The sequence below is a fragment of the Camelus bactrianus genome, chromosome 21 (assembly GCF_048773025.1).
Source record: "Camelus bactrianus isolate YW-2024 breed Bactrian camel chromosome 21, ASM4877302v1, whole genome shotgun sequence".
NCBI classification, from domain to species: Eukaryota; Metazoa; Chordata; class Mammalia; order Artiodactyla; family Camelidae; genus Camelus; species Camelus bactrianus.
The window spans coordinates 27,489,874-27,505,679 of NC_133559.1; the positions used below are offsets into that span (position 1 = coordinate 27,489,874).

At 47.1% G+C, this 15,806-nt stretch overlaps 1 long non-coding RNA gene across 1 annotated transcript in view; it reads left to right on the forward strand.

Moving 5' to 3' along the window:
• The first annotated feature begins 2,157 nt into the window (after nucleotides 1–2,157).
• The window catches only part of LOC105068937 (uncharacterized), a 34,457-nt gene continuing 20,808 nt past the window's right edge, over nucleotides 2,158–15,806 (forward strand). The window contains exons 1-2 of the long non-coding RNA XR_006724855.2: nucleotides 2,158–2,433; nucleotides 8,590–8,825. This is a non-coding gene — a long non-coding RNA (uncharacterized LOC105068937). The remainder of the gene's footprint in view (nucleotides 2,434–8,589; nucleotides 8,826–15,806) is intronic.

Here is a 15,806-nt window from a genome sequence, read left to right on the forward strand (position 1 = left end):
TTATCAAAATTCATCAAACTGTACATCTGAAATATGTGTAGTTTACTCTACAGAAATTATACCACAATAAAATTGTTTAAGAAATTTTTGTTTAGTTGAAGTGTAGTCGGTTTAAGATGTTGTGTCAATTTCTTGTGTACAGCATAATATTTCAGTCATACATGTACACACATATATTCTTTTTCATATTATTTTTCGTTATAGATTACTACAAGATTTTTTTTTTTTTTTTGGATAAGAAGTTTCCACTACATATCTCAACACTAAAGTTTTCCAGGAAAAAAGAGATGTAACTCAAGAAGAATGATGATTAATTTATGTGCAGTTTTGGCATCCTATCCTGATAATTCTCAAGGGTGTGTTTTTACTAGTTTGCAGAACAACAAGAAACAGAGAAGATAGTGGAGAGGTGATAGGGCCAGAGGTCTAATCCTGCCACAGATCCCAAGGCCTTGCATGAGGCTCTGAGCCTTTGTGAGCTCCAAGCACCCCCAGCAAAACAACAGGCTGGGACCAGACGAACTCTGTGGGTTCTTCTTAGGCTGCAAAGCAGAGCACGAGTGTGGTCAGACTAAGAGTCAAACCACCTGGGGCTGGTTCATCTCCCTACCTTCTCCAGACTGCAGTTCTCCTTAGAGTATAAAATGCCTGCAACCCACCACGTGAGGCTGTTTGAAGGTTGAATGAGAAGACACACACAGAGTACTTACACGCTGCCTACCACATTACGGGTGCTCAGCAACTTCCGTGTTATCCTCACCTCCAACTTAGCCTCTCTGTCATTGGATAACCATATTAATTTTACAAAGAATTCACGGCATCTATCTGCCCTAGGGTAACAGCTTAGGGATGTGGTAGTGGAGGACGTGACCTTGTTCTTCCACAGAATGCCTTCTGCTATCAGTGTGGGAGGGACGGAATCCAGATGGATGGAGGGGACCCTGCACCCACTCCCTTGCACTGTGGCAGCATCTTGGAGCAGGTTTTTTTGCCAAACTGTGGTTTGGCTTGATTTGTTTTGCCTTCTCCTCATTGAATTTTGATCATCTGCTCTTTACAGATGGGTTCTTTTTTTTTCTTATTTTTTGAGGTTCATTTTTTTCATCTGCCATTTCACTTGCGCTATTATTTCCTGATTAGGTCATTTCCCCAAACTCCCCTCTCTTTCATCCGGCTAATCCTCCAGGGCTCAGCTTTTCCTCCAGGGCTCAGCTTTCTTCATGGAAATTTTTCTGAACCATCACCACCCCTGCTATTTGCTTTCATAGCCCCCTGTGCTGCTTCTTCCTGACCCCAAGATTACAGTTACATAATTTATTTGTGTCATACTAGTCTGTCTCCCTTACCAGGCTCCAAGCGCCAAGGAAGCAGCAACCTGCTCTATTTTATTCCCTGATCTGTCCCCACCAGTGTAGTGCTTAGCATACAGCAAAGTTTCCATGAATGTGTACCGAGTGGACGGATGGATGAATGAAGGAGTGAATGAATCCCTGAAGCCAGCTCTTGTGACCAGCTCACTAGTGTCAGTCCTGCCCTTTGCTTTTTCCATATTTAGTTTCATCTTCGCTCTTTGCAGGATTGCTTCACAGCTTCTCCTACACTTAAAAAAAGAATTGATTTACTACTACTACTACAAAAAAAAAAAAAAAATCAACCAGAAAGCCCCAATGGATCATGATTTTAAAGAAATGTAATCTTGCTCAGGTTGTAGCTTAAACACACATCTACAAGACCCCCCATGTTCTCTAGCTGGGCATTTAAATCTACTCTGAGATGTCCATGTAATTATCAAGAGAAGCAGAAGGGCTGAAGGACCTTACTGATGACAGAGCCCATTTTAGATTCCACTGTGACAATTTTTCCAGCCCAACCATTTGCTACTAAAGATTCCAGGTGTGCCATCTTGGGCGCCTCGCCTTCGTCTCTGGCATTTCCAACTCTCATCAGGCCCCCAGGCAATCAAATGAGCAGGTGAGCAGGTAGGAGCTCCATAAAGGTAGGTGTGTATTTGAGTCAACTCAGTATTTCCTCCTGATGACCATGACCCTCAGGGCTACAAGGACGCTTGAGTCACGGAGAGTGAAGTCAAGGTGGGGGCAGAGTAGGGAGGCCAAATAGTGGGCTCTTCCTGAGACGTGACTCACTCCGCTATTCTTAATTTTCTCTTTCTGTTTCTCCCCTTAACGCAACAGCGACACGCAGGAGTCGCCTTCCTCTCCCAGTCCGGCTGAGTCAAAATTGGGTTGAGCAACCCCAGGCGGCTGTCGGGGAAGAAGCATTTTCCACCATAACTTTCTGGAGTGCTGCTGTGTTGGGGTCAGCCCTCAGGCTTCCTGACAATGCAGCTTTGTTCCCGTTTCCTCCCCATCCCTGATCCAGCGCTGGGACGATTGTGCTGCACAGCGGAGAGGCCCCCAGCTCAAACTCCCAGAGGTAAGCTGTCATTATGAGGGAAACAATAGGCCAGGCTGTGCTGGGGAGGCTGCATATTCAAGGACGCCATGTTTAATGTCCCTGCTTCCATGAATAGTCTTCGAGATGAATAGCTTCAAGATTCCCAGGATTTCTATTTCTTTTTTTGTTTCTTTAAATAACATACAGGGTCCCCCTCCCTCCCCACTTCAGCCTAAATAGTGCCCATTTCAAGGATTCAGACCTGCCTGGGTGTGTGTCACAGAAGGGTGGGCAGGGGGCACTTTGGGAGGGATTCATGTGGCAGGGGTGGGGATGGGTATCTCAGACATCAGCTGGTCCCTCCTCTGGCTCCAGGGAATGAGAAGCCACAAGCTGAAGCTACAACGGCCAGTTTCCAAAATTGGAGGTGATGTGAAAAGCATGATTTTGAGGCCAGGGTAACGAAGGGTAACAGACAGTGGGAGGGAGGAGCATTCTGCTTGCTTGCTTCTGGGATGACACCGTGGCGTTTCAGTCACACTGAGGTCTTCTCAGACTGTAACAGCTCACTGGTCTACACGGCTTTAGGGGGCACTGGGTTGCGGGCCGGGAGCAGCACCTGCACAGAATCGGCAGTCATGCCAGGGCACTGGGAACTGTGGTGCTGAGGGGTCCTCCAGGGGTTTCTCCGGCACCGAACGTCTGTAAGAGTACATGTGAGAAGAGGAGGCGGCCACCAGATCGGGTGTGGGAGCACGTGCGCACATGCAAAAGATGCCTGGGGGTTCCAGAAATAAACCTGGGGGGAGAGACCTAGCTCACAGAGGGGATGGAGGGAGGAGTCAGTGAAACAGCAATGAGTATGGTGGTTATGACCTGTTTGGTTTTTTGTTTGTTTTTTATTAAAGTATAGTTGATGTACAATATTATATTAGTTTCAGGTGGACAACATGGTGATTTAACATTTTTGTAGGTTATACTCCATTTAAAGTTATTACGGAGGGGGAGGTATAGCTCAGTGGCAGAGTGCTATGCTTAGCATGCACGAGGTCCTGGGTTCAATCCCAGTACCACCGTTAAAGCAATAAATAAGCAAGTAAACCTAATTACCCGCCCCCCTAAAAAGACTGTTAAAAATAATAAAATTATTACAAAATATCTTCTGTAGTATTTTACCTTATCCTGCCCGTCCCCTCTTCCCCTCCTCTGGTAACCACTACTTTGTTCTCCGTGAGTCTGTTTCTCTTTTGTTATATTCACTAGTTTGCTTTATTTTTTAGATTCTACATATAAGTGATATCATACAGTATTTGTCTTTCTTTGTCTGACTTATTTCAATTAGCATGATACCCTCCAACTCCATCAATGTTGTTGCAAATGGCAAGATTTCATTTTTATGGCTGAGTAGTATTCCATTGTGTGTGTGTGCGTGCGTGCGTGCGTGCGTGTGTGTGTGTATGCTGTGTCTTCTTTATCCATTAATTTGTGGATGAACACTTAGGTTGCTTCCATATCTTAGCTATTGTAAATAGTGCTGCTGTGAACACTGGGGTGTATGTATCTTTTCAAATAGTATTTTGATTTTCTTTAGATATATACCCAGGAGTGGAATTGGTGGATCATATGGTAGTTCTATTTTCAGTTTTTTGAGGAACCTCCATACTGTTTTCCATAGTAGCTGCACCAATTTACAGTCCCATCGACAGTGTACAAAGGTTCGCTTTTCTCCACATCCTCAACAACATTTGTTATTTGTGGTCTTTTCGGCAATAACCATTCTGACAAGTGTGAGGTGACATCTCATTGTTGTTTTGATTTGCATGTCCCTGGTGATTAGCAATGTTGAGTATCTTTCCATGTGCCTGTTGGCCATCTGTGTGACCCTATTTAGACTCATAGTTGGATATAGCATAGCATGGGGAGAGCACAGGTTACAACAGAATTATAAATGTCAGTGCTGGGAAGGATCTTAGAGATTGGCCAAAAATTCATCATGATATCACAAATGGCAAGAGATCACCTTTTTACAGCTGTGTCGTGTCCCACTGTATATATACACAGAGGGCACTGAGGGTATTGGGCTAAGTGAAATAAGTCAGATGGAGAAAAACCAATACTATATTATTTCACTTACATGTGGAATACAAAAAACAAATAGAAAAAAAATGAACAAACCAAACAAAAACAAACACATAGATACAGAGAACAGAGTGGTGGTTACCAGGGGATCAGGGGGGAGACAGGCAAAATAGATAAAGGAGATCAACTGTATGGTGATGGATGGACACTAAATTTTTGGTGGTGAGCACGCTGTAGGGTATAACGAAGTAGACATATAATGTTCTACACTTGAAACTTATGTGATGTTATAAACCAACATTGCATCAATAAAATAAATAAATAAACCAGAAGAAGTTGGGGGGCAACATGAGGAGCCTTTGTGGTGATGGCAATGTTCTGTGCCTGGATTGTATCCATGTCAATATCCTGGTTGTGAAATTTTACGACAGTTTTACAAGGCGTTGCCATTGGGGGAAGCTGGGTGGAGGGTACGTAGGATCCACTATATCATTTCTTGCAACTGCATGTGAATCTACAATCATCCCAAAATAAAAAATTTAACTTACAAAAAAAGTAAAAGTCCTCATGACACAGGTGATGAAAATGAGGCCCAGAGAGGTTAAGCTACTTGCCCTTGTTGCACAGCCAGTTAACAGGGCAGCCAGGGGCAGACCTAGTCCTCCCAAGTCCCAGCCCATGACACTCGAGGGACTCTTGACATTCGAGAAATGTGTGTAGGGTATTGAGGGCTGTTGCTCTGCCTACAGGAAGGAAGTGTGTTTTGGTTACTTTGAGAAAACTCCAGGGTGCCTTTGGTCAGTGGAACTTGTGGTGAAGGATTCTGTGTGGGAGCACATGTTTCCAAAAGCCCTGCGGGGTGGAGTTCTGCTAGCACTTAGGACAAAAAGGTGCTGTCTCGACTGTGGCTTGGGAAGGTCAGAAGGAAAAAGGTGTAGCCTCGTAGAAACAGAACATAAGCTGCATCTCAGGGTGCTCAGTCTGTTCATCTAACTATACCCACATCCTTGAGGACAGATGTTTTCCTGTTCAATACCAGATCAGCCTACAGGGTCTAGATCCACCCACTAGGGCAATAAGACAGTATTTTGCATCAGTGAGGGTTTTGTTTTTTTATATCAAAATTCTCTCTTCCGCGGTTTCAGGCCATTTACTTTTGATTTGTCCTGAGCAGATCAGGAGCAATGGTACTGCTGTTCTGTATTTCTCTGTGAAATCTGGTCCCCCCTCAGTCTGCCCGAGGTGAAACAGGCTAACTCCTTTATCCACTGGCTCTTTGGAACGTGGGACGAAGTGAGTCTCTGGTTATGGAATGTTCCAGAAGCTGAGAAGAAGATTCAACTTTCTACACCTCACAGCGTTCATTTTCAGTGGTTCACCTACGTTACAGTATTAAGAGAGTCTGCTAAATTTAGCTCACCCAGAGCCCTCAGGAGGTGTATTCTGACTTAGCAAAGGTGTATGTTACACTGCTGGGTAATTTAAAACTTAATTTTAAAAAATGCACGCACACCTTTAACTTAAAAATACACATATGATATATTTTAAAAAACCCACAAAATTAAAGCATAGCTCTTTCCTCTGGATGGGGAAATTTCGATGTAGAGTAAACAAACGGCCATCTGAGCCAATTTTAGGGTTATGCAGACGCCCTGTCTCTCTGTTCCTTTCAGCATTCTTGTGAATGAGCCCCAGTTGTCCCCGACACAGTTATATTCTCTTTCTTTCCCTGTCACTCCATCGATGCACCCCTTAGTCCCCACACCTCCCTTCTCCTTTTGCCATCACAAGTGCTCATAATAGAACCGCACAGAGTCATTCTAGTGACTCCTTCGTCACGGCCTCACACCAAGGCTGCGTCTGCAAAGTCAGAGCAGTCTGCTGCGAGAGGCGGGTGCTGTATGCGGGAGACCCACTCTTCGGAGTCATCATTTGATTGTGCATTGAGCCAGCAGTGCTTAAGGGAAGAATGAACCTTCACTGGGTTTCTGGTCCAGCTCCATCCCCCACCCAGTGCAGCCCTTGACACTCTGGGATCCACTCACATACAAATCATTCTCTCGGGCCTGTCTATACATTCCAAGACTCCTGCTTAATCTCCCTAGCAAAAGAGTCAATCTGAAGAATGTCTATGTCTTCCCCCAAAACTCCCGTAAGAAATCTTGCTCTAAAGGAAGTTCCAGATACCAATGGCTATAACACGCAGGGTGAGATGAAGCCAGCAAGACGAAATGTAATAGAGTTTGGGGAAGTCTCCGGAGATTTAAAACAACAAAAACAACAGCTCTGATAAAGGCATCATGAAAAGATTGAGGGTCAAGTGTTGTGATGAAGGCAGATGGGGTGGTACCTGCCCAGGGTCCCACAGCAAGTTGTAAGAGATCTCACAACCACCCCGTGTCTTTCTAAAGAGCAGGATTGTCAGCAGCAGGGCACAGTTATGTCACTGATCAAGTTCCACAAGGCTGGGATGACCCAATGGACATGACCCCATGGCCATTCCCTGCTCTAGGCTAATCCAGGGAGATAGCTCACGGCTTGGGAGAGGGACAGATTTATGGATCTTTTACCTCTGGACTCCTTTCCTGATCCTGAACTGAGATCTTGTCCTCTACACAGTTTTTTGGTCAAAAATACATCAACCGGTAGCAGGTAGATGGAATGACTCTCTGTTAGAGAAAGAAGATTTCAACTGCCAGAATAAGGAATCCAAAAGATGTGGATTCCAAAAGTACCAAGACAAGAATGATGACATTTTTTTGTCTCTCATTTGGAGGGAAAAAAAGTGAACCTCACTGGAAGGTTAACAAATCTCTCACATTTATTTTGTTTTTATTCCAGTTTTCCCAATTTGTCCCCAGTCCGATTCCTCCATGAAGTCTATATCTTCCAATTAAAATGGAATTGTAGCAGCCTGCTCTGAGAACCTGCGGTACTTCTGTGTACTTTATAATGCTTTACTATGTCAGCCTGCTCCACCAAAGTGGAAGCTTCTGTGTCACTGTCTCAAGAGCGTTCAGCCATTAGAAGACCAGTCAGTGGGAGATACGGGCAAGTAATTCATGAAACTTCCTGGGGACGAGTAGGCAAGTCTTCCTCACTGTCCTGCCCTTTCTGTTTTACACTCGGCGCTTTGACCACTGCTAACGCCCGTCCTGTGGTCCAGAAAGTGGAACCCACTGAGGTTGCGTAGGAGGAGGGCTCTGTTGAACAAGAGATGTACATAACAAAACCTCAAGTGAACTGTCTAGAAAGAAGCACGCTGGGGAAGAAGACCCAATGAAGAGTACCAGGAAGCTTTTTGGGATTTCTCATATTTTTTCAGGATGCGGCAGAGTTTTAGAACTATAAGGCATCAGTCCTAGGTTTCCCTCTACATGACTTACCCTTTTTCCAGAGGCCACCCGGTCTCCTTTAGTACATCTACTATTCGAATGGGGACCAATGGTTCTTGTCCTTACCTATTTATTCAAGGTTAACAGATTGGTCTGCACCGCTGTCATTAACACCCTCATCTCTGTAACTAGCACTGTGATCACCACCACCCGCGAACGTCTGGGGCCTCACAGTCTACAACGTGTCTGCCTGTTCAAGCTCATTCCGTGCTCACAACAGCCCTCCGAGAACAGGTCTGCTGCTGGCGTCGTCAGCACTGAAGTCACCGCCTTTTCCTTAGGCCTTGAAGTGGGTGTTTTCATAGTATAAGAGCAGAAACAAGGTCATAAAAAAGTACTGTTGTCTAACCGGGGAGAGAAGGACCCTTTAGATACTTGTGTCTTTGAGGCCATTTTGCTGGGGTCATCTATTTGACTCGTCTCCTGGTTTTTTGCTGCAAAGATAATGATGCTAACAAACAAACAAACAAACAAACAGGACATTGGTTAAGAAGGATTATAATGAAAAGAATAATTTTCCAAACTGTCCTTTTATAAAACAAGACTAAGACCCACTGGGTCAAGTCACGTGTGGAATGATAACATGTAATAATAAAAATCATGCAGAATAACACTGATATTACATACAAATGCTCAGTTCTTTATAAGTGCCTTTATCTAAGTTAGCCTCGTGGGTACCTTTCAAATTATTAAAATAATCATTATTATCTCCATTTTACAGATGAAAAAGGATCTCGGTTAAATAACCCCCGTATCTTGGTGTCAGAAACAGACCAAGACCCACGTCACCTAGCTCCTGGACCACCGCTCCTCCTTACCCTGGGCTGCCACCATGCAGTTGTGCATCGGAGGCCGGGCTGTCCCAGAAACCCTCTGCGAGAGAAGCCACAGAACGGTAGACTTCTTCTGACTGGCACCTCCCATTTACAGAACTCAAATTGAAGACACTGTAAAACAGTAAGCTTATATTTTATGCTCTAATTTATTAACAAACAATTTGATATTAACACACGAAATGTAGATTTAATATACTAGGGTGTTTTGAAAGGTTCACAGGATCTTTGTGGAATACAGAGACCGATGGGTTGTCATTTAGGAATGGTCTTTGGTTTGCCCGGTGTCTGTAAGGCTCTTTTCCATGGTTCTTTCAGGCCTCCCTCTCATGTCTCCTTCTGTGGGAGTGGAAATCACCTGGTACTAGGGTTCGGTCAAGGTCTAGTTTGTTGTTTTCCCGCCCAGGCTGCACCTTAAATCGCCCGGAAGCTTTTGCTCCCCTCCCCAGGACAACTGCATCCGAGCCGCAGGGAATAGAGCCTAGGCATCTTTTAGGGACTCCCCAAATGTTTCTTTGCTAAAGTAAAGGTTGAAGATAATAGTTTAACTTTATTATTTAAAATATTATCACTTCGATTAGCATCATTATTCCTGCGTGTTTACAAGCCAGTTTGACTCTGTAAGAGTGTGCAGCAACCGGAGTGTCACCCTCTGGGCCCCTCTGCCCTTTTTGGCTCTGCTTTCCTGGGTTTGGGGGGACATTGTGGTAGCGGCAGAACCAGAAGCGGACAAGGGCCAAGCCTCCTCTAAGCCAATCTTTCTTTCCACGGTAAAGAAATGGTACTTGTTGGTTAAATAAGTTGGAAATGGAAAATCTCAGCCTAGTTTTTCATTCTCTTCTATCTGCTTGTGGACAAATTACAATCTGAACTATTTAAGTTACATCACCAATCAAAAGGCTAATTGAAAAATAATCTCCTCCTTCCCCCTCCCCTGAAAGGCTAGTATAAATGCAACTTTAAGTGTACTTTCCATGTATCCCTAAGTATGTTTACATTAGAGCTGTATTATTCTTAGCTGACTCTGGTACAGTGAAGGGCACGGCCTTGTTCAGGCTTCACAGAAGTCTGTGTCAGGAGGGGCCCTAACCCAAAGCTAGGGACAGAGTTTCAGGAGTTCTTTGTTTCTGACATGTTGTCTATGCAGGACGAGTAGCTCCTCAAAAGGAGAGACTGGGCCTGCTAAGCCTATGAGGGACCCTCTGAGTTTGGGGGAGGTGCCCAGAGAGGAGCCAGGTCAGTCCTGGGGCAAAGGGAGGCTCCCCTCAAAGGAAGGAAACATCTTTGGAAAAGAGAATTCCAACCGCTCACTTGGAAGGCTGGGTGAGACATTAGGGGTCATTCCTGCTAGAATTAAACTCCAGTGCATTGGTCCATACGTAATCTAACCGCTGGCCCCTTCCCTTCCCACAGGGTGGGTGACTGTGGGCACCGCCCAAAGCTCCTGTTCATTGGGAGCACCTTCTCCTGCCTCTGTCTTTTGCAAGGCCAGGCCTGAACGAGACCGTGCGGCAGCTGTCATCCACGTTCAACTTTCACACAAATACCAAGCCAACCCATCCCTGATGCAAGCTTGCAAGTTCTGATCTTTTTTCGGCTGGTGTTAAGAATCGCCGTGGGTGTGAGCTGAGGGAGGGGCATGGTGGATGCTACAGTGAAGGCTGCCAAGGCGTCTGAGCTCCCTGGCATGCAGCTGGCTTGTCCTCAATCCCAGAGGCACCGCTTCTTTTTCATAATGAGTTATTTGGGGGCCAACTTGGCCTTATGCCTCCGTGGATATGGCAGGACTCAGCTCGAGATGAATAGTCCTGAACTCACCGGCACTTGATCTCCTGTGGTCAGGCATTCTGCTTCCATCAGGGCTCAGTACCACACCTGGACTTATTTTTTCCAAAAGTCATGTAATTTATCTACTGCAAAGTGCATGGCCTTGATCCACGTGACTCTCTTTCTAGGGCTTTCTACACATTCCACATGACACCTTTCTGTACCACTGGTGCCTCTGACACCACTGGGTCTGCTGGATCACATGGTCCAAGTGGCAGGAATACTTGCATTGTTTCCTGGACCTGCCGCCAAGCATCTGTCTGCTCTGAGCCTCACTCGAATCTGACAGCCTTTCGTGTCCTCCATTCGTGGGAGTGGAATATGCCGCCTCCAGAACCCCAAAAGGCCCACTGGGGGTCAAGCTTCCTTTTTGTAGTAGGAGGCCTGTGACTTCGGAGGCCTGTGATGCAATGAGTTGCATTTCATTTTGAAGGGGGTGTCCCAGCATCCTCCTAACCACTAGACCTCCAAAAATTAGTCAGAAGCGACAGGCCCCCAAATCTATGTAGGGTTAATTTTCTACCCTCTGGAGCTCACGTGTGCCAGCCACCTGCTGTACATCAGGCCCAATGAACACAGTGTCATCAATACAGTGGATCAATGTGATGTCCTAGAGAAGGTCCGGACAGTCCAGCTCTCTTTGGACTTTGTTAGGACAGAAGGAGCAACACATAAACAGCTTCTGACCCTCTTTTTCAACTGAGATAAAAATCAATGGTGATACACCATGAACCTGAGGCCACGTGAGCCTGTTCTGGCAAAAATACTTAATCTAGAAGCAACTGCCATCAGGCTACTGATGTGAGCTCGTTATCATCTCCAGTCACCCTTCAGGGTTCATCTTGTTTTGTAGTGGCCAGACTGCTGACTCAGATAGAGAGAAGATAGGAACCACCACTCCTGAATCCTCTGGACCCTTAAGGATGACCCTAATCTCTGGCATCCCCTCAGTCCCCCCTGGAATGTAACAGTGGTTTGGTTTTCTTTTGTTTTATTTGCCATCTTGTGCAGGGGCGGTTTCAGGAGCTTCCACTTGGCCTTCTCCACCATGATAGCTCTTACCCTATAAGCTAAGGACCCAACATGGGAATCGGACCCGGTATGTCCATCCTAATTATACATTCAAGGGCCAAGGAAGTGACAGTGGGTGGGTCTGCACACGCGGGGGACCTTATGAGCAGAACTTTGGCTGGAACTCCATTGACAAGCCGGCCTCGGGTGCCCTCCGGGAAGGCCGTGTGTGTACTTCAGGTCTCTAGACAGCAGCGTCAGTTCAGACCTGGTGCCCACCATGCAGCTACCCAAACAAATAGCTGGAGGTCCTTTGGGGAAAGGACTAGAGAAATAGCCTGTTCACCTGTCATGGTGTTGCAGGACCCTCCTGATTGTTGCCTGGAGATCCAGCCACTTCATCAGATAGTGTGTTCCAGGTCTGAAAACCAGCTCATCCCTAGGGGCTGTGCAAAGGCTGGTGTCTTGGTATCAGGCTGACCACCCTTCTCTCATACCCAATCTCCCAGTCACCCATGCTAATTTTTCTGCTCATACAAGCTGAGTAGTACCCTGGTCAGCTTCCCATCTCTCTTCTCCTAGGAACCCTAGGTCCTATTAACTGTTGCCACAACTCTCTCTGTGGATCAGGCCTTCTTGGCTGCCACTCTGACCACACCAGTCTTTTTAATAATTACAAACACTTGACTTTGGCAGTTAAATGCTGTCTCCTGGCCTTTATTATTTCAGGGTCCTATCATCCCTACCTCTATAAGCAAGCCAAGGTCTGTAACAGTTGCTGCTACCATCAGCCCTTGGCCTTCAGAGGAGAGCCCCTATTTCACTCTCCCCTAGCACATCCCAATAGCCATGTTGGATGGTGTGCCCTTGGGGCATTCCTGTGGACTGTAAGCTTTTGGTGGATCACCCAGCCGAAGCTACTATGCTCACTGCCACATGACCACCCAACCCCATGGCCCTTGGAGCCCTCTCCCTACCATCTTCCACTGCAATTCTGGCACTTCAGCTTTTCTCAGTGTGGACCACCCCCCCTTTTTTTTTTTTTTTTAATGTTTCTAGGACCCGTCTTAGTAGCAAGTTCACACTGTCTCCTGGGCTCCTTGCCAGGGTGTTAAGCCTTGTATCTCAGGAGGCTTCCCCCAATCGCACAGACCCTTCTATACCTATGTATTTGTTTCATCTCCCTTGATCAGAACCTCAGAACTTAACTACATGTGTGGTCCCTCGGCTTCTGCCAGCACATTCTGCTCAGTTCTTCCAGCTCCTTTGAGGTGTAGGCACCCTCCTTCCTCATAAGGCCTGGTACTTTTCCAGATGTGCCTCAAATCCAGAGGCCACGAGAGAGGTCCTGTGAAGGGCGAGTCAACCCAAATGTCCCCATGCGATGTGCTAGGGTCTCAGGTCTTTCCAGTCAGAGCCCTGAACTTGGCAGATCAGATCTACCTTGACTGGGCATTTAAGTTGAGTCACTCTTCAGCCATGGGCTTCATCCTTGACTTTCCCCATTCTTCCTCTGCAGGACGTGAGGGTAAGTGTCAAAGAAGCGCTCTGGCTTCCACACCTGGCTTTCAACTGCCTGTGACTCTTCCTCATCCCGTCTTCGTCTTCCTGCAGGGCACCAGTGGTGCTTGCCAGGAGCCGTCCACCACCATCACCCTTCCCTCCACACACTGCAAACACCCGGCGTATCCGCACGGGTTAGTGCATTCCCTGCCACCAGTACACCCTCCTGATTCACAGAAGTTCAAGTTTTAACAACTGAGTAACTGCCTCGTGCAGGGGGCTGTCTGTGCTCCACTCTCCACCAGGACAGGGGCCCACTTGCCAGCTGGGCCACGAGGGGTCCAGCGAGTGAAACCCCATTTCACCCCTTGCTTTTTTGGCAAATGTACTCACAGGCTGGGTTCTTTGGAAGACGTCAAGATGAAGTTTAGGGGGTAGATTCTTTTAGCTGTCAACTATGAATGGATGGGATGCAGAAGCGGAGCGGGACAGAGGAAGCAGTCAACCTGCAAGGCAGATCCGACAGAGGCCAGGCCGACCTGGTGGGGAGACCTAGAGCGAGGGTTGCCCACCCTGGGCTGAAATGCTGGGCCTTTTTACCCCTTTGCACTCAGTCACCCCCGAGACGGGGTGACTCCAATGAGTTAGCTTTTGGCCACTGGGGCAGCCTTGAAGGAGATGACAGTGAGGGGGTGCCTGCTGGGCAACCACACACCCCTCAGCTGCTCCTTCCTTGGCAGGAGAAGTCTGGGAGGTGTATCGCCACGTCTGCCACTCCTCTACGCTGCAAAGTAGGGATGCTGAGGTCGGACTGGGTAACACAAGGCAAGTGACAGTGTCATACAGCGCCAACATTTGGGTGGGAATATTGTCACTTTAGATGTTACTTAGAAATATATTGGCCACGGCTAGGGACATGAAATGTTTAAAATTTTATTCTGAACTTTTTATGATCATGGTACAACTTTTAAGAGGATTTTACCTTAAAACACCAAAAAGGCAACTTTTAATAACGGCCCTAGGGATAAGAGGTGCTGATTACAGACTATCTGGTCAGCCCGGAAGCAGCCTCTGTGCCAAGGTGTCTTGTGCGCTTTTATGTTTGGGGTGCTGGTGGCGGGGGTCGGAGAGTAGGTAGTTAGTATTTCCCCAGGAGAAGCAGTGACTAAAAAACCCTGCACCCCTCTCCCCTGCCCTGCAGCAGCTGAGCAGCCCTGTCTCATCTTAAATAATTTTATTATCAGCGTTATACATCTAGTGAAGACATGCACACTTTTAGAGCATGATTGTAGATTTGAAAAATGGTCAGGATGGTGCAAACCACCAAGTCAGCTCTGTGCAGTGGGGAGGTAGGAGGACAAAATCCATTTTAAAATAATCGTATCTGGGTTTGGGAAGACAAAGGCAGTATTTTGAGCATCTGTATCATCAATTGCATTTTACAAATTAGTTCTTTAATACTTTCCATCCAAATTAGGAGCAGTCTAGGAACCTCTCACTCCTGCCACGACCAGGTCGGGGACCTTAGCAGCAGGGCCAGTGGGGGAGTCAGATGAGAGCCTTCACCTGACCACAGGGGTGGGACCCCAGTCCTGGTCTCCTGACTCTCCAGGCCCTGTTCCAGGCTGTCATACACCCAGCCTCTGAGAGTACCCAGCTCTGCTGTTCACATTTTCAGCCTAGAGAGGAGTTCCCCTTCAGGCAAGAGGAGGACCAGAGCGGGGTTTTAGAATCTTAGGCTGGTGATGGTTGGTCCAGGACCCATCTCTGGTCTCTGGCCGTATTTTGACTGGCTTCTCATTCTTCCTCCAAATTAGGTGGACCTGCCAGTCTTGCTTGAAGGAGTCGTCCATTGGGTTCATTAGACGCTTTCTCTAAGGGAGCCGCTGTGCCTAGCCCAGTGGTTTTGGTGTAGGTAAGACAGAGGCAAACGCTCCCAGAATTTCCAGCTCTCAAGGTGTGGACCAGAGGAGCCGAAAACAAAACAAAGGGTGCGGAAGTTGGGTGTGTGCCTGCGTGGACTGAGATGGGTCAGAGCACTCGGCCTGGGGCCAGTCTTTCTGTGCTGGCTTTAACGAGGTGCTTTCAGTAAACCCTGGCAGTGAAGCCGGCCGTTTCTAAGAATGGAACTTGCTGTATCAGGAAACAACACTTGCCAAAGACAGGGCAGGGAAAGCGTCTTTCTTTTCTTTCTTTCTTTATCTCTGTCTGTCTTGTTCTCTCTCCCTCTTTCTCCTTTTCTCTCCCTTTTCCTTAATAACTAGTGATGAAACTTTCAGAACTTTGGGGCTTGGGGCCAGCATCTTCCTCCCAGAGCTCACATTTGTGTGTGATCAGTTGGCGAAATTGCCCAGAAAAGTACAAGACCGGTCTCAGGGCTCCATCCTGAGTCTCCCGCAGAGGTTGGCTCTGATCTGTGGCCCAGACTGCTCCCCCTTGCCCTTGGAAGCAGCTACCTTGCTGCCTGAACAAAACAGGCCACCACGCCTCCCCTCTCCCCCCAGAACTCCACAGCAGGTCCCATCACAAGCGGGCGCATGCTAGCACTTGCCGAGAAAGCCTTGCTCATGCCTTTCACTGCCAGTTCTAACTGCTGGGCTTCCTGGGTGCGCAGCGCTGTTAGAATCAAAAGTGCCTCAGCCTTCAGCAGCAGCATCGCAGGCTGTGGCTGGAGCCTAACAGTTGTGCCCTGCGGTTATTTTGCCAGTTATGGGTGAACCTCAAACAGTTGAGAACTGGGACTCCGTTCCAGCTACGTCGCCAG